General features: G+C 44.4%; 1 protein-coding gene and 1 long non-coding RNA gene across 7 annotated transcripts in view; one reads left to right on the plus strand and one right to left on the minus strand.

Moving 5' to 3' along the window:
• Positions 1–18,119, plus strand: part of RBPMS (RNA binding protein, mRNA processing factor) — a 167,307-nt gene that overhangs the window by 9,640 nt on the left and 139,548 nt on the right. The window lies entirely within an intron of this gene.
• On the minus strand, positions 10,553–16,855 carry LOC123479970 (uncharacterized). 4 transcript variants are annotated; one of them, XR_006655804.2, is made up of 4 exons: positions 16,628–16,855; positions 16,389–16,453; positions 13,109–13,213; positions 10,553–10,894 (listed from the first exon to the last, which is right to left on the minus strand). It is a non-coding gene; the product is annotated as an uncharacterized lncRNA (long non-coding RNA). The 4 variants fall into 4 exon arrangements; XR_011650724.1 differs by lacking the exon at positions 10,553–10,894 and adding an exon at positions 12,203–12,774; XR_008425947.2 differs by lacking the exon at positions 10,553–10,894 and having other exon boundaries at positions 13,086–13,213; positions 16,706–16,855.

The following is an 18,119-nucleotide window of genomic DNA, read 5'->3' on the forward strand; positions in this document are numbered from 1 at the left end:
CTCCAAGTTTGGAAAAGCACCACCTTCCCAACTGAGATTACATCGCTCCTGTTTCGTTGTCCAGAGAGCACTTCTTAGTCACTGACATTACCTGTGTGCTTACTCATCTTGCCCTGCTAGACTGTGACTGACTGGCCGCGGGTACCTCTGTCTTAGGGCTTTTTAACCCCCCACATCTAGAACAATGCCTAAAACTGCTGGATAGATTTGTCATTTTGAAATGGCTAGACTACCTACTAACCGGTCAAACTCAGGCCTGTACAATATACCACATCATCGTAAACCCTTTCCAGCAGTTTTTAGAGTAAATTTTAATTGCTGCTTCCAAGGTGATAATTTCTAGATCTCCATGCCACTTGATTATATCAGAAAGTACAATTATCACAGCTTTTTCTTTTAATCCTCACCTGAGAACATGCTTACTGATTTTAGAGAGAGGGGAAGGGTGGGGTAGAAAGAGGGAGACAAGCATTGATCTAGGCTGCCTCTTATACCAGGGACCAAACCCACAGCCTAGGCATGTGCCCTGACCAGAAATCTAACCTGTGACCCTTTGGGTGATGGGGACCAAGCCCCAGCCAACTGAGCCACATTGGCCAGGGCCAATTATCACAGCTTTTAAGCCAGAAATTGGAGGTGATGATCAGTGACATATCCCTTGCTAGCGGGAAGGGGTGGGAGTGGGGGAGGTAGGGGGATGGGTTAGGGGTTATGTGCAGTTTTTCACACATAAAAGCATCCTTCCCTTGGTCCAATTAGAATGGAAACAGTACGTAACTCCCAGGACTGGGATTGAAATGTAGGCCTGGCATGGGGTGCTAAGCAAAAAGTAGGGCAAGACGGACTTGATGCCTGTTTTGCAGATGTGAGTGTTGGGTTGCAAAGGGTTAATGTCAGTAACCCAGGTGGAATTGATTTAAGATAGACTTAGCACTCTCTGTCCTCTGATTTAGCTGTCCTCCAGCTCCACTCGCTTGCTTTCCCTCCGCTTGCCTGCGAAGTAAAAAGGCACAGAGCTCAGGATAGTGTAGACTTCAGCTGGACAAATCCAGCCTTCAAGCACCTGCGTGGTACCCACAAGGACGAGTCTAACACGGGTTTTGTGAATCTTACGGAGCGGCCTCCCAGCCGCATTTTACACCCAGTGGTCAGGCTCACGGGCTCAGGAGCTGTTTTTACTCATCGCACGTAAAGCAGAACAATTGACATTTCGGGATGACAGAAATCTAGGTCATCATTACTTTGCTCACCGGACTGCCTGGTAGTCGAGCAGAGTAATGCACTCATGGAAATGCGGGCCACCGGATAACCCTCGTTTGTGGCATTCATGTCACAATACTTGACCTCGAGCAAATTTTTAAGCTTTACCATCATCCATTGTCTGAGAGTCTTAGAACCAGTGGTATATAAATCCTTGTGACTGTCAGTTCTTGGCGAAATCATCAGTACTCTTCATTCATTTTTTCCCCTTATTATCTCTCTTCTGAAGGACCCAGGACAAGTCATTTAAGCCTGTTTCCTGAACTAAATTGTAGGGATTGGACAGACAAGACCTAATGTGCACTAAAAGAACTGTTAACTCAGCTCCCATTTCCCTGCTCCTTCCACGTTCCATTCTCCCGCAGTGCGGGGTGGCGAGCCACCCGACATCCATCTGGGAGGGGTAGGCTGTTTGGGGGAGAATGGTGTGAAGCCTGAAATTTGTTTCATTTTTTACTAAGAAAATCAATGCCTCTCCTTGAGAAATGGGTGGGAGTTTCTGGGTGTGCACTACCGGCAGGAAATGACCCTCTCTAAACAAAAGGACTCTCTAAGCCCCATCCTGTGTCTTTGTGTTTTGAGGAGGATTATGCAGAAAACCAGAGCTAAGAGATTAATCTCTGCTTTAGTTAGCCATTCTGATGGGGGAGGAGAGACAGGCGAAGATTCCTTCCCTCCCTTTTCTCCCAAGTGTCCTAGTGCCAGGCGGCACTGCGGAAGTCAGCATCTTAGAAGTTCTTTGGGAGAGTGTTACTGCCAACAGGCGAGAAGGAACCAGGTTGGGCAGAATTATCCCAGCGAGACATTTTAGCTTTAACCTTGGCTTTCAGCCTTTGCTTGAAAAACTCATCACCAGCAAAATGCAGAAATAGGGAGTGGAGGGAGGAAGAGAAAAATGTATGATCTATTTCTTTATAAGCAAAACATGGGGTGCTAATAATAAAAAACCCTATAAATTAAAAAAAATGATTTGAAAACTGTCTTAATTACTGTCTTTATTTTTGTAAATCTAAATTGACGACCTGACAGTCGGAGTGACTTCTACTTCCAGGCACTGGTAAGCATTGCTGTGTTAGATAGCGGGCTAATGAAGGACTGCCTAGCCAGGCACCCTTCTTAGGGATGTTCCCGCTCTTCACTTGAAACTGTATGGCATGGTCCTGAACTTATATTGATTGCTAGGAAGGTAGTTAGGTCTTAATCAAAATCGTTCTGCCTTTACAAATTCTTGCTGACTTGCAGCAAAGAACTTCTCTTCTTCTACTCACACCATTTTTTTTTTTTTTTTTTTTTTTTTAGGAATACAAATACATCTTCCCACTAATAATTAGAAACACACATTTTGTTGAAAATGGTTTTGTGGTTTACGTAAGTTTTCAGAACCCTTGAAAAGACATCTTTTCAAAGGAAGAAAACATTTACACCACTATTTTTTAAGCTGCCCATTGTTAACTATTTTTAGAAAGGCCTGCTGATGTAGCTGGTGGGTCTGTGTGTCAGGGTCAGGGTCAGGGTTACTTCGTAGCTCCAGCCACTTAACAGAAGTGCAGGGGTAAGATTAAACCTGATACTCAGGTCCCAGCATATGAAAGGGTTTTGTTTGTACAGTAAATGTCTTGGAAGACTGTACCTTAAATAGGAAGTGAGGGGTGTATTGTTTGGAAGATATGTGACCATTGCTAATTCCAAGGTGTCCAGGGAGAAATTCTCATTGAAAGTTTCAGTGTCTGATGTGTCGGTAGGTTTTCTTGTTCACACACAAACTTTCGAGAAAGGTTCCTGTTGTGATGTTATTAATTTACAGGTATGGAAATAGATACTGATTTAAATTTATTTTGTAACACCACATACTTTTACAAAGAAAATATAAAAATACGAGTGATAATTTCTACATTGAGCTGCATAGAATTGTGCAGTATATAGCACTAGAATTCTTTGTGTTGATAATCATTTCTGCCTAGCATCCCAACTGTCCTTTTTTTCTGTAGGTCCATTTGTGGTTCCGGTGGGTTTAGGAATGGAGTATGTCTGGTTTTATTGGGTGGACGGGTAGCTTTTTTCTCTAGCTCTTCACATTCATGCAACCACTGGTAAACCTTGAAACAGTGAAAATGTCCGATTAGAAATGTGTGTCCACTCTCTCCATGTTCTTAGATGATCAAAGCGGAGCGTCTTGCCCTTTGCAGGACCTGCATCTGTTGCCGTTTGGTCATAGGGCACCCACCCTGCTGACTCGCTACGTTAACAACGAAAACAAGTCAGTGCAAGGGGAGCAAAGCTTCCAGAGTGCTGTGGGGCTTCGAATATTGTGAGTTTCTGGTTTGGGCAGATATACTTGGAGAAGCTTTAAGCGTTACTTGCCTCTCCTCTCCCTTTCAGAAAACCCTGAAGTCCTTTCATCAACATAAAAATTGCTCTTATTTCTAATTGTGTAAATCATGGGCTATGATTGTACAGAGAAATCCTGTTGGTGTGAGCTCCTCCTGAAGTCAACAGCAAAGTGTTGTCGTTTCCTTATACGCTGATGAAGTGGGTCCAGGCAAAGCTCGGGTGCTGCTCAGCACTGGAGACCCTGGCATAGAAATCCAGCCGTTTGATCTGGGTCCTCCCACTCATTCCAGGGCTCTCCCCCTCGAACCTAATAAGCATTAAGTTTTCCACATTGAACTTGTGTTCCTTGGGAAGCCTGCTGTAAACACCTCACCTTCCTCCCCATGCCCAGTGGGTGGCTTTGCAGCCACGTGAGTCAGGAAAGTCCTCATCTAGGGGCCACATTGGAGAGTAAGCATATTGGAAGGTCCTCAGGTGGCTTCCCCTTGTCCGAAGCTCCAGGATAGGAGCGGGTTTTGATGTAGTGGTATGGGGCATTTGTAGTGCCCGCTCCTATAGCCGTGGGCCGCAGTGTACAGCAGAGATCTCTCTTGGGAGATTTTTGCATATTTTACATCCTGTTTTGCACTTGATTCCATGAGTCATTTCTCCCAGCATCTCTCAAAGGAAGGGTAGCAATGTATTGCTTCTACTTCAGGGATTACAACGATAGTGATAATAAATCCAGTGGATTTTTAATTTATTTGATTTTTCAGATTGAGACTACCAAGATTCCCAAGCCATTTCTTTACCTAATTAGATCATGTTATGCCTAAGTTTCTTTTCATTGTTCCTCCCCCCAAAAAACAATTTTTTTATCAATGGCAAATAAATCCACTTACATTATCTCCTCCTCCCCCCACTGAAGATACAGGTAAACAAAAAAGCAATACACACTTCCTTTCTCCACAACCAGTGTTAAAACTTTGGCGTCGATCTTTTTAAAGCCCTTCTTTCTGTGTACACACACGGACACAGTCCCCCACCCCCATAAACACAGTGAGCTCACACTGTGGTCATGTTTACATTCGACTCTTTTTCAGTCGACAGTGTTCTCAGCATCTTTGCCTGCTGGTGGATGTTACTGATTGTGTTGCTTGTTTCCAGTTTGCTGTAAACAGCACCACATATCCTTCTGGCTGAATCTGTGCGAACACCCACACTGACTTCCTTCGCTTAAACTTTTGAAAGTGGAATTTCTGGGTCAAAGGGCACACATTCTTTTTAAGACAGAAGATGTTTCCAAAGATGTTTACTGCCAAGTCTCCTCTAGAAGCACTGAACTAACTCCCACTCCCACCAGGAGCATCAGCCGGCCCATGTTCCTGTGTCCTCTGGCCCTGCAGTTTTACACCGTTCCAAGGGTTGCTCTTCACTGCGGGTCTGGCCACATGTGTGTTCTGTCTGTGATTCAGAATTATTATCCAGTCTGATCCGTCCAACACCTGGATCTTCCACATTGACCTTTTTTTTAACCATTTCAAGACGTCGCCCCCTTGTTTCAGGTACTGCTGCAGGCACTAAAGTGCTTAGCTGGTAGTTTCTGGAGATACTGTTCTTGAGTTCACTGGACATACTGAAAGTGTTGATTGTATGGTCTTGTGTAGTGAGTCCTCCATAGACGTTGCTGGCTAGAAACTTAACCACCGGTGGCGACCACCACCTTGGGTGTTCTGTGTGCATGAAGACAGTTTATTGAGGCCGTTCCAACACTTGTCAGGGGAGCTAATAACACCGCCAGTTAAACCGTATTGGAAGATTCGTTCCCCTTTCCGAGATGTCACATTGTGGGAACGTGGCAGAACTGTGGGACACGTCCTTGCATCTCTGCTCCTCCGGTCACATGGTTGGTTTGCTGTTGCGGTGAGGATACAAACACTCTTGGACATGTTGGCCAGTTTGACATAAGTCTTGGTGGACAGCTAGCCAGTTACATCCCTGGAAGGAGCTGTTACGGGTACATTTAAAACAGAGGTGGGGACCATGCAGTGCACCTACTTGTGAAAATGTTCCTTTTCCTCCCTAACACATTGAGGGAGGAGGGCCTGGAGCTCCAGTGAAGAAGCGGCCAAAACTACTCCTCAGTCTGCTGTGCGGACCATCCGGGGCGTTCTCATCCTCCCCCGAGGGCGTTTTCACTGTGGATGCCCACAACATACCAGGAGCAAATGCTGTCGGAGGAGTGCAGCTAAGGTCTCCCCATGTGGGCAGGGCAATCACCATTAACCCCAGCCCTCGAGGCCTCCTTAATTGTTAACAGAACATTCTTGCAGAGCACACACACCCTCCACAAACCCTGCACACATGTTCTGAGAGTGTGACTCTAGCAAGTGAGCAGATCTAATAGAAACCTCAGTCTTGACTCATCCTGACTGTAACAGATGAGTAGAATTTGCATCTCATTTAGCGTTTACTCTGACAGTGTTTCAGGATAAATTCCCACGGAGGTCATGAAATGCTGAATTTGTATGTGCATAGCACCTTTCTCAAAGGAACTGGAAGTTCTTTTGCAAATACAATAAAACATGCCTTCTTTTCTTGAGTCTTTGCTTTGGGTTGGGAGAGGGGCGAAGCAGTTGGTGAAGAGAACACTGATTAGTGCCGAAGAGGTTTGATGCCCCTGGGGCACAGTCACTGGTCCCTGTTGGAGATGAACTGGGAGCCTGGCGTTGTCTGGCCATTCAGCAGGGAAGAAGAAGTGTGTGCAGAGAAGCCATGTTCCTGCCTATGTGGAAGGACCCAGTCAACACAAAACAATAGGGAAACGATACGAGTTCCTGTGTAAACCGACAGCATTGTGTAATATAGTCAGGGCTTGGAAATCCAGAGAGAGAGAGAGACAGAGAGAGAGAGAGAGACAGAGAGAGAGAGATATCGATGTGGACGTAGGTAAACCAGGCTTTGCAGAAGAAAGGGAACTGGTGAGATTCAAATGGGCTGAAAGAAATGGACACTGATAAGAGAGTGTCACTGTCATAAAGATTTGGAAGTGGGATGGTTGTGACAGATTTATATCGCAGGGAGAAGCCTCATTTGGCTGCTAATTTTTAATGAATGACTGAGTGAATGAATGGTAAAGATCTGAGGATATTTTAAAGAATTGTGTCAGTTGTCATTGGTCCCCCAGCCAGGGCCTATGCCATAGGTGACAGATGTATAACCTGCAGAACCCAATATCAATATGCCAAGACTTCTGCCTTGAAAAAAAAACAAAAACAAAAAAATTGTGTTTTCAAGACCACACAAGCTGTTTAGATTAGCATACTGGGAAAATTACAGCACTTCCCTCTTTGACTGTTTCCCCTTCACTCCCCCGATGAAGCCATGACTGCGTATCTTTCTTTGTGTCCTCTTTCTGCCTGTTCAGAACAGCATGGCTGGTGATCCACCATGGTGACACTTAGTGATCGAAACTGAGTCTATAATTCCTGGTTGATACAGTCATTCCAAAGATATTAAGCTTCTATTGTATTTAGGCCCTGGCGATACAGTGGGCAGCAAACAGACATTGTCCTTGACCTTCCTGGAACTTGCAGTGCAGCAGGGAAGTGTATATTCAACAAATAAAAGCACAAGTAAACATAGACTTACAAACCGGTTAGTGCTATGAAGGAAAAGCCTAGTGGATGTGAGAACTAAAGTTGATGGGTAACAAGGGGACCTTGTTTCTTTTGCCCGCACTGTTCCCATCACTTCACTCTATTAGTCCTCACTGCACTCTCTGGTACAGGTGAGGAACTCAGGCTCAGAGAGTCGGATAACTTGCTCTAGGTCACAGGTAATAGCAAAGCCTGGATTTGAACCTGGGCAGTTAGTTCAAAATCTGTCATCTTACATTAAAACCTCACTGCCAGTCTTGGAATATTCAGTCTTCAGAGAACTTTGTTCCAAGGAGATCGAGAGGTCTCTTGAGCTTAGTCCGTGTAAGGAGGCTGCCTTCATAGAGACAGGAATTTGAGATATGGGACCTGCCTAAGCCCTCAGTGATCAGTAATGTGGTGACTTCTTTTCAAGGAGCTGAGTCACCCAGTTGGTTATGTATAGCATGTCTAGTTTCAGAAGATCAGGGTGGCCTTTGCCTTCTTGCCACAGTCTCTCCCTTCTTTTCCCTCTCACCTGTCTGGACTCTAAATTAGACTTCCAGAGCCTCGATGGACTTCCGCTCACGCTTAGTCCATTCAATGGCAAATTCCTCTTCCAAAGGTGTCACTCAACCTACATCAGGTAGCACCTGAAAACATTGGAGGCTCCTTGGTCAAAGGACCTGGTATGTATGAAAGTGCTCTGAAGACTGGAGAGGCTGTCCACCACCACTTTTCTGTAGCAGTTGGTGGGTAAGATCCAGACGTCATTCATTAGCTGACAGTTCAAGCTCCGCAGGATCAGGCCCTTCCCTGCTTTCCAAACTTGGTGTCTACTCTCTGCCCCCCACCCCCACCCTGGTACTTTGTCTTCTTAACCTCCAACCCAGCAGCTAGTCTGTGAGAGTACCCTGTTCTTTCCTTTCTTTTTGTAATAACAACTTTAGTGAGGTATAATTTATCCTTCTAAAGGGTATCTTAAAATTAAATTTATCCTTCTAAAGTGTACAGATCATCACTCTAATTTTAGAACATTTTTGCTACCCCCCCCCAAACCTGTGCTCATGAACCCCTCCTCCCAGCCCCCAGCAACTGCTAATCCACTGTTTGTCCCTGTGCATTTGCCTGTTAATAGCGCACGTCATACAAGCAGAATAATACAAATTGTGGCCTTTTGTGCCTGGCTTATTTTATTCAGCATTATGTTTTTAAGAGTCATCCATGGTGTAGCATGAAGTGGTGCTGTGTTCTTTTTGCCACTGAATGGTATTCCCCTTGTATGGATACACCGCCTTTTGTTTATGCATGCATAGTTGATGAACATTTGAGTTGTTGCCACTTTAGGGGTGCAAAGGCATTCTGCCTCCTGGCCCCTGCCTTTCTAGTGCCTGGAGTGCTTTCTTGCATCCTCTCCCTGCATTTCCATTTCCTTTCCTCCCGGCCTGCCCTGGGGGCTTTCCTACTTATTAGCGACTATTATGTCCATCTCTGATTTAGCACACCAAATACGGTAACCTCTGCTTTTCCATTGTATATCCTTTCATGCATATCTACAAATGTTTGCTTGTTTGGGGTATGTGTGTGTGTATTTGCTGGGTACATACTAGGGAGTCTGGGGTAAATCAATGAACAAAGCTGAGAGCCTTGCCTCTGTGGGAACTTCAGATTCTAGCAGAGCTTACATTCTGAAACTGTGACTTAAAAACATACACATATATACGTATATCTGCTACTCTCATATTTCCAGCACTTGGCCACAAGTCATACAGTGTAGATTCTCAGTAAACATTTGATAACTATTACAATACAATTTTCTTAATTACAAAAAAAAATTACTGAGGCTACTTAACCTCCTTCATGCTGTGTAGGTTGCTGGAGTATTTCTTACTGGTACTGTGCTCTGAGTTGCTGAATTAATTCGTGAAGGTGAAAGGATGGATATTAAGTGTCTCCTTGGAAATAGAAAACAGCTTCACTCCAGACCCTTGCCTGTGTCTTGCCCCTCTCCTAGGCTGTTCATGTCGGAGGAAATCTAGGATTGGAATCTTGTGGAGACTCCGTGGGAAATACGGGGGGCAGAGGGGAGTGTGTTCTTCACTTACTGTCAGAGTTGGGAAATTTTCCTCTTCACTGTTCATTGCTAGGAAAGCTTTTACTCAGTTCCCGGCAAAACGGAGGCATGCCTGGCCCTGAACCAGGCTCCCAAGGAGAGCTGCCCACCTTGCCATAATTAACTGTAATTAGCCAGGTATCTTTCTTCCTCAGTCTCTTTCGGAACTGATAGTGGTGAGGCTCTCCAGAACGCTGTGAAAATTAATGAGTTAATATTTGTAGAGGCCTCTGGAAATGTTAAGTGCTTAGTGTTGTTCTTATCTTCTCTCTGAGCACAGTTGCCTTATAAGGTTGTCCACTGGGGTCCAGGGACTTCTGCTGGGGAGCTGGGCCAGCCCGTGAGGCTGGACGGCTGTGGCAGTCTGTGACAGCGTTCCCAGAATGGGCTCAGATTTCCTATTTTAATACTGGTGATACCATGTTTTTTTGCTAATTGTTAGTGTCATCTCACAAGTACTTTGCCCTCAGCTTTATCTATATTTAGCATCCATCCCTGGGATTCTTTTCTTCTGAAAACCAAGTATAGTAAAATCCATGTGCACGAAATATTCCAGCCAAAGTTAAGTTCTTAAACTTTCTTTTCCTGGAAAGGTAGACTATTTACCACCAAATTATTTTGAAGTACATCCATTCCTTTTTAAATGCTGTCTTTTAAAAAGAAATAGAGGATAACCACATTCCAGTCATGCTCCATATTTTTCAATCAATGAGTGAAAGTGCCCAGATATTTAACATACATTACCGCAAAGGTTTGCCCACTTTCCTTTCATAAAGACATTGCTTTGCACCCTGGCCAGGTCCCTCAGTTGGCTGGAGTGTTGTCCTGGACACCAAAAGGTTGCAGGTTTGATCCCTGGTCGGGGCACGCATGGAAGGCAACCGATTGATGTTTCTCTCTCTCTAAAATCAACAAACATATCCTTGGGTGAGGATTTAAAAAAAAAAATGCTTTTCAAACAGTAGTATGTAAACATGGACATGGACATATTTGAAAGCCAGTTTCAAAGACTTTCCCTCCTGCTCTGGTTGTCATTATAACCACAGAGAGAGTTATGCTGTTACGGCCTTTTCTGAGATGGAAGGGACCTGGAAGTGCTTTTGTTCAACCCCCTCCCTGGAGCAGTGAGGCAGCTAAGGCCCAGGGCTGGGTCTGGGGCCCATTCCCTTTTTAATGTACGCTGCCTTGTTCTAAGGGATCCCTTAGTCTGTCTGGGGGAAGAGCTGTCCTGTGTCTCTGGATCTCTTGATGTCAAATAACATCATTCCCACAACTAAACAGCGGAGAGAATGATAGCCACTCCAAGAAAGGTGTTATGAAGGTGAATGCTGTAAAATATGCCAAGAGGGGTTTTTGGGTCAAGAGAGGGGTGGGAGGTTGGAATATTATTCCTTATATACTTGTTGACCTATGAGAGTATCTTGGTCTTACCCCCATTTTTTAAGTGCCATCAGAACAACCGGTACTGGGTCACCGGTTGCTAGCCACACTGGCTCCGTGTGGGCCACCATCATTTTCATGGCTGATACACTTCTGCATGCCAGGACAAGCGCCTTGTAAGTAGACACGAATCCTAGCGAGAGGCAGCGAACAAATATTTGTGATGAGCCTCGGCCCTTGTGTATCTATCTGCGTGTGTGTTTACGGGCAGTCTCTTGTTTATAGGAAACGGTGCAGAGTTCCGGAACTTTGGCCTTCGTAGTGGTGGGAAGTGGGGCGAAGAGGGCAGGATCTGTTACTGGTTAGCTCATTTGGTTGGAACAGTATGCAGATGAACCCGAGGTCACTGGACCATCTGTGTTGTGCGGGCCAGCCAGCTCTGCTCTGCTGGGATTCCAGACCTTGGCCAGGACGCTGGGCAGTGTGTGTCACTGGTCACCAAGCTGGAGCAGCTAGATCAGCAGACCCAGAGGAGGAACTCAAAACACATGTCCTGTGCAGAGTGGACTCTTTGTGGCTCTTAATTCATGGGGATAGCATGACAGCTAGAAATTCTATCTAGTTTTCTTTTCAGCATTTTTCTTTCTGATTAATAACAAAATACATGTCTATTGAGGATCTGGGAGAATACGGAAAAGCAGTAAAGAAAGAAACAAACACCATTTGTTGTCCCAACACTGACAGGCTTTTTTTTACATGTTGGATTTTTCCGTTCTTGACCTTGGCTTCCGGCATTCCGTGGACTTCCCTCCCCCTTCATGACCCCACATTCTCCTTTCCATGTTTTTCCCCTTGTTTGGCCCTGAAATGGTGGTATTCCGCAGCCCTCCGTCCTGTGGCTTGATTCCTCATATTCTGCTGTCCCATGTATGATGGTCCTTGTCCCAGACTGCTGTCCTGGGCTCCAGATCCAAATATCCAAGCGGACGCACCACCTCAAGCTGGTTGTCTCCCGTACACTTTAAACTCAGCACATCCAAGTGGCTCCGTTATGCTCACCCTCAGGCCTGCTCCCTCCTGCCTGTGCTCCCCATCTCATCTGGGTCCCCCTTCATCCAGGTTAGCCCATCACCAAACCCAACAGTTTATCCTCCCACATCTCTCAAATCTGTTGCCCTCTGTCCTTCTGCCCTGCTCCTGTCCTAGCGCAGGCCGCCATCAGGGCTCTGCCCTGCCGCACCAGCTTGGAAACACCTTTCCGTCTCCAGCCTTGCCTCCCCACAGCCCTTGCTCCTCAGGACAGCCAGGGTCACCTTTCAAAAAAATGGGTGTATGCTCTGTCATTCTCCTGTTTGAAACCTCTGCCTATGTCCCTTTGCCAGTTAGCCTCATCTGTGACACTTTCTCCTGGAGACTCTGCCATTTTCTTCTCTAATAATGTGCCGTCTCTTTGTTTATTCAGTAAGCATTTTTATTGATTGATTGTGCCAGATACTGGGTTTTGGGACCATAGTTCATGGAGATGGGGAGGGGTCAAGACAGTCCTGGGAGGGGGCTTTGCCGGAAGGCCGTGATGGCTCCATCTTGGTGAAAATCTGGGTTAGGACCGTGCAGTTAACTGCTTTGTGTGTTGGAAGGCGGTGCCCGTGCCTGTGCTAGCACAGCACTTGGCATGTGGACATTGTGCAGTATTTCAGCTTGTTTTTCTGCGGGACTTTGAAGGATGACTCTTGGGAAGATCTATGTGGGAAGCACGTTGCGCAGAGGGAAGGACATCTGATTTCTTCATCTAAAATAAGTGCTTCTGAGGTTTGTCAGTTTGGTTTTGTGTTAGTTTTTATACTTATAATGTATGGGGGTAAATTTTAGTGTAATACAATAAATCCCTTTTGTAACATTCCAAGTCAGGTTACATTGCAATGTGGGATTTCCAGAGTTGGGAAATCTCCGCGAGCCAGGATGTAGAGTGTTGTTTCTGGACATACTGGGACTTAGGGGTTGGACGAGTTGCATATATAGTAGCTTTGTCCCCATTCATTCTGGGTTTGTTTTGCATCATCCTGGCCAGATAAACTAAACAAAATGATAAAGGGTAGAAAAGGCCTCCATTAGTGGAGTCAGTGTTTGTGTAAATGTTAATCCCAAGGAAATAGAATGTTCTTTCCTCTCCAGTCTTACAGCTCTACTCTTATTCCGCCCGCCTGATGTTTCTCATTTATCATTTTTCTTATGGTGGGGGAAGCTCGTTCTTCAGAGGGGCAGATCTTTTTAACTAATCTAATGATGCAGTAAAGTCTTTTGCTTGTGTCTGTGGTCACTGAAAAGATTGTTAAAACGTTTCGGTATTTTACTTTCCCATAGAAACAAAACTAAATAGATCACACTGACTGGATACTTAAGTCTTTACCAGAGTGTGTGGCATTGTCAGTGTCGTCTGTTTCCCATGTCACCGTCTGCACCTCGCAGGGAGTCCTCACCGCTCAGAACCAAGGATCTGATACATCATCAGTGACTGAAAGCAACATAGAGATACTCAGAAAACCTGGTTTTTTATTAACTTTTAGAAGGCTGCAAAAAAACTTATAAATACCATGGTCCTTCCTTTTTCCATTGATAAAAATTACAAAGTAATAAGAACTTACGATTTAAAAAAATGTAATAATATAGAAGTGCATGCAGCAAACAGTATAATTTCCCCCTCAATCTCTTACCGTGTAGTCACGGTTAGTGGTTTAATATACACCTTTCTATCCACTTAGATGCAAATCAAAATGTTTTCTTAAATGTAATACATAATGATTTACTTCCTTAAAAAAGAAAGATTTTATTTATTTTTAGAGAGGGGGAAGGGAGGGAGAGAGGGAGAGAAGCATCGATCATTTATCAGTTGCCTCTTGCACGCTCCCCACCAGGGACCTGGCCCGAAACCCAAGCATGTGCCCTGACAGGGAGTTGAACTGGTGACCTTTCAGTTCGCAGGCTGGCACTCAATCCGCTGAGCCCCACCAGCCAGGGCTCGTATTCTTACTATTAATAAATCCAACATTTTCATGTATTCACTGGTTTTAGTTTTTAGATAACTTGGTTATTAATATTCTTTATTTTCTATTAGGTTGTCTGCCTTTATTGATTTCTAGGCACTCTTTACATAGTGAACATTATCTAATGTATGTTCTTTCTAATAGGTATTTGGGAAATATTTCCCCTAGTCTTTTGCTTGTCTTTTAAAGGTAGGTCCAAACTGTCGTCACTTGTCGTCAGTGTGACTGTCTGCCTAGAAAATCCAGAATTACCCGTTGGAAACAAAATTAGAACTGGTAACAAACTTCAGAAAGGTACCCAGACAAGATAAACACAACATAACAGGGTTTTTAAATTTTTTTAAACATACCAGCATAGGAAAGCAGTACTAATCAATTAGAAATGATAAATAAGATCCCAGTAGTGAAAAAGTTACCATTCTTGACAACAGTAAAAACAAATTTACAGGAACTCCGTGAAGAATACTGTATTCTGAAGGACATAAAAGACCTGAATAAATGAAGATAAAGACTGTGTTCCTGGATTGGGATTCTGTAGTTATCAATTTCCTCCAAATTAATTTACAAATTAAATACGGTTTCAATAACAATTTCAAAGTCATTTTAAAAGGATGTAACAAACTAGTTCTAAACTTCACCTGGACTTGTAAATGTATGTGATGCCGAGAAAATTTGTTAAAGAACCATGAAGGGGGACTTTACTCACCAGATAGCAAAACCCCTTTCAAAATGTTAAAAAAAAAAAAAAAAGCTTTAAAATAGTACAATGTTGTAGTTAAAAGTGACAAATCACTAACTGAGGAGGCTGAAAGCCAGAAAAGTGAAATGACCTGCTTAAGGTCCAAGAGCTGGATGGGGCACATTTTTCATAAAGTATAAAAGTGTTTCTCAGTTTCTGAACTGACTGAGCATAATTCTAACTTTTACCAGAATTCCATTTGGGGATTTCTCATTTTGTCAATTAAAAAGAGAGTGTATTTTGGAGAGGGGGGACTGCATATTAAATGTAATAATAAATATTAATATTTAAATACTGAATATTTGAAGTCATGAAATAGCCAATTTTAATTTATTTTTGCCCAGGTTTTAAACGTGTGCTGAGTTATGAAGAAGATGAATAAAAGGTGCATGGATGGGAGGGGATTTAGAATTTGTTTGTGATTACTGGTATGAAAATGTGGCACAGTATGTTTTCTTAAGTTTTTTGAGGGTGGTAGGCGCTGGTCAGCTGCAGAACCTCCTGTTCAGCAAACTGATAGCATCTTGGGTGGAGCTAAGGGCGGAAACAGGTTTAATCACATTCTCACCAACTTCCTGGCGCTAAGAAAATTTATCAGCAGACCCCAGCTACCAGGCTAATTTAACTTTAGTTCTGGACAGGCACATCTGCAGCAGTAATTCTCAAAGGATTATAAATTTCTTGAAGAGAATGTGGGCATAGCCTGGCTTCCTCTTTCTGGTGAGGTAGTCGTGAGTCCTCCACAGGTTTTGACTTTGTGCATTTGTCTTTCCCATTCAAAATGTCTTGAAGTGCAAATGTCATATCTAAATATTATATCTAGTGTTCATTAATTTGAAAGCACAGCATCACATAGATTAGTTTTTAGAAGTTTTCTAGGTACCTACTATGTGCTAAGCATTGTAATGCCCTCAGGAGACTCACGGAACAGGTAGACAGTATTAAACTTTAGTGGCCTTTCAGGAAAGGCAAACAGCTATAACATAAAAATAAAGCAACCACTGGAGAGTGAGGAAAAGTTCTTAAAAACAATAGCATTTGGGCTGGGATATGTAGGATTAAATGCTGTTATTTTATACACAAATTTCGGCTTTGTTTGGGCCACAGCACTTCTTTTGAAGACTCTAATATACAAGAGAAACTTAAATGTATGTTTCTGTACAAATTTGGATGTATCTGAGGGTAGTTTTTGGAAATCCTCCCACTTTGGGCTCATCGTCCTCTCTTTTCCCCCATAAATCCTCACCAGAGTGTATGTTGGTTTCTTTGTTTTTAGAGAGAAGGGAAGGGAGGTTGAGAGGGAGGGAGAGAAACATCAGTGTGTGGTTGCCTCTGTTGCGCCCCCAACTGGGGACCTGGTCCGCAACCCAGGTATGTGTCCTGATTGGGAATCAAACCAGTGGTCTTTTGGTTTGCAGGTGGGTGCTCAGTCCACTGAGCCACACCAGCCAGGGCCAGAGTACATGTTTATGGATGTGTGAGAGAGACACACACACAAACAGACCGGCATCGATGTGAGAGAGAAACATAAATTGGTTGCCTCCCATTTGGGATCCAACCTGCAACCTAGGTATGTGCCCTGACTGGAATTGAATCGCCACCTTTTGGTGCACAGAAAGGATGCTCCAACCAGCCACCTGGCCAGGGCTCCTTTTTTTCTTTTATAAACTCATAGTCACCCAAAAAGTCATAGGAAACATACTTAACAAATGTACCTTCTTTTAAAAATGGAAGTATCATATTGTTTTTGAATGGTATTGAATGGAGTGTTTTACTGAAACAAAGTTGCATTTTCAATCAACATTTATGTCTACTGTTTGTGCTAGGGGAATTCAGGAAACAGGAAATCCTATTTACTGCAGCAAGCCGGTTTGTAATTCACAGTTAATTTTGTAGAGGTCATTTACCTGTTGATTTCAACTCTCCAAAGTAGGGCTGGGAAGCAGGAGCTGGCTCAGAGCCCTCCGGGCAGCTGAAATACAAAAAGGCAGGAGTCTGTGCCTTTGCCCTCCGGTGCTGTGTTAAAAGGACAGTTGTCCAGCCTCGTGTCCCTCCCTTTGCTCTGGGTCCTGAATCGCCATAGGCTTTGCTGTCCGCTTTCCCAGCCTAGCCTTTCAGCGTCCTTCTCTGTCCACCAGAGTCTTACCAGGGCTCCCTTCACTCTTGCTCCGACTGGAGCAGAGCCAGCCTCTGTAATATTTGCCCCTTATCTCTGTTCTGTCACCTTGCAGATATTTATAGGTCGTCAGTTCTGCTTTCGTCGGAAGACCTGTGTGGCAGGGCTTGGCACCTCTTTCCGCTTTGTGTGTGTCGGGGCCGGTTGCCTAGCTGCCTGGGCCCGGCGAGGGCCGGTCTGGAAGGGGGAAGGCTGGGACACGTCCCAGTGGGGCCGGTGGTTTTTCTCCAGTGTGGGTGGGGCCGCACAGGGCTGCGGGGAAACTACCCAGCAAGAACCGGCCCTTTCCCTTCCGTCTCTCCTTACCCTCTTCCACCTTCACCTTTCCTTTCCCTTTTAGTTCTTCATTTCTGCTTTTATCTCAATGCCCACTGGTGCCCTTCAGGACCAAAGGATTTGCAGAGTTCCTTGGTTGAGCGGTGGGGGACTTCCTAGAAAGAGAAATCTTAGTTTAGATGTTCAGAGACAGTTCACATGGGTCAGTGGAGAAGAAAGGCATGGCGGTGAAGTTGGAGAGTTTTCTCAGTGGTGCGGTCCCCTCTGAAGTCGGCAGCGTGGGTGTGGAATCCTGGTTTCCTTCCCTAGCTCTGCGATTGGTTAGCTGTGATGTCGTGGGCGGGTTTCCTTGACTTCTCTGAGGGTAGTTCTGCTTGTGTAAATTGGGAATAACAAAATCTGCAACTGGGTTGTATACGAATTGTAGCAACATTTGTAGAGCGCAGCGCATGCCTCAAAAAAAAAAAAAGCTTGTCTCAGTAGAATTTAAATAATATGCTCAACTGTTATTATTATTATTATATTTGGAAGGGGGTTATCATTGAGAAGTGGAATGAGACTAGTTAGGGAGCAGTCAGTAAGCCCAGCTTTGGAGACATCGGACATTTAGTTATAACGTATTTATTCAAGGTGCATGGTTGTGTTGGATTCATGGTGAGGTTCGTAGTCTGCTTGCTGGCAGGGGGAACTTGAACCTCTCCCAGGCGTAGGTTAGTTTCTTCCTCTATTTTGAAGAAGAGAATGATGATAATGGCGACTTCATGGAACCGCAAGGTGGCAGGATACATACGACGTGACACAGTTTGGCACAAGATCTGAGCAGAGCAGCTTATGTCACTTCATGGTACACTTCAAGGCACAGTAAGAGAGCGGTCACTGCTCCAGTGACATCGCTGTGCTTCCTGTCCTTGGAAACACGGCTGTGTGTTTCCACAATTCGACCCTCCTGCATGGTTTTATTTTCCCAGCGAAAACACCCACACAAGATAATAATTAGCCATTATTAAACAGTACTCCTCACTCCATTATTGCTTCTGCAGAAATTTCCGTCTTCCTTTATAAGTTAAGGCTGGGCTCCTCAACATAGTGTTGCCACGCACGGGAGCGTGGGTCCTGCTCCATCATTGTCTCCCCAGCTGGGTTCAAAGATGCATTGCATACACAGGGTAATTTTAATTCCTTTATC

The sequence above is a fragment of the Desmodus rotundus genome, chromosome 13 (genome assembly GCF_022682495.2).
Source record: "Desmodus rotundus isolate HL8 chromosome 13, HLdesRot8A.1, whole genome shotgun sequence".
Classification (NCBI taxonomy): domain Eukaryota; kingdom Metazoa; phylum Chordata; class Mammalia; order Chiroptera; family Phyllostomidae; genus Desmodus; species Desmodus rotundus.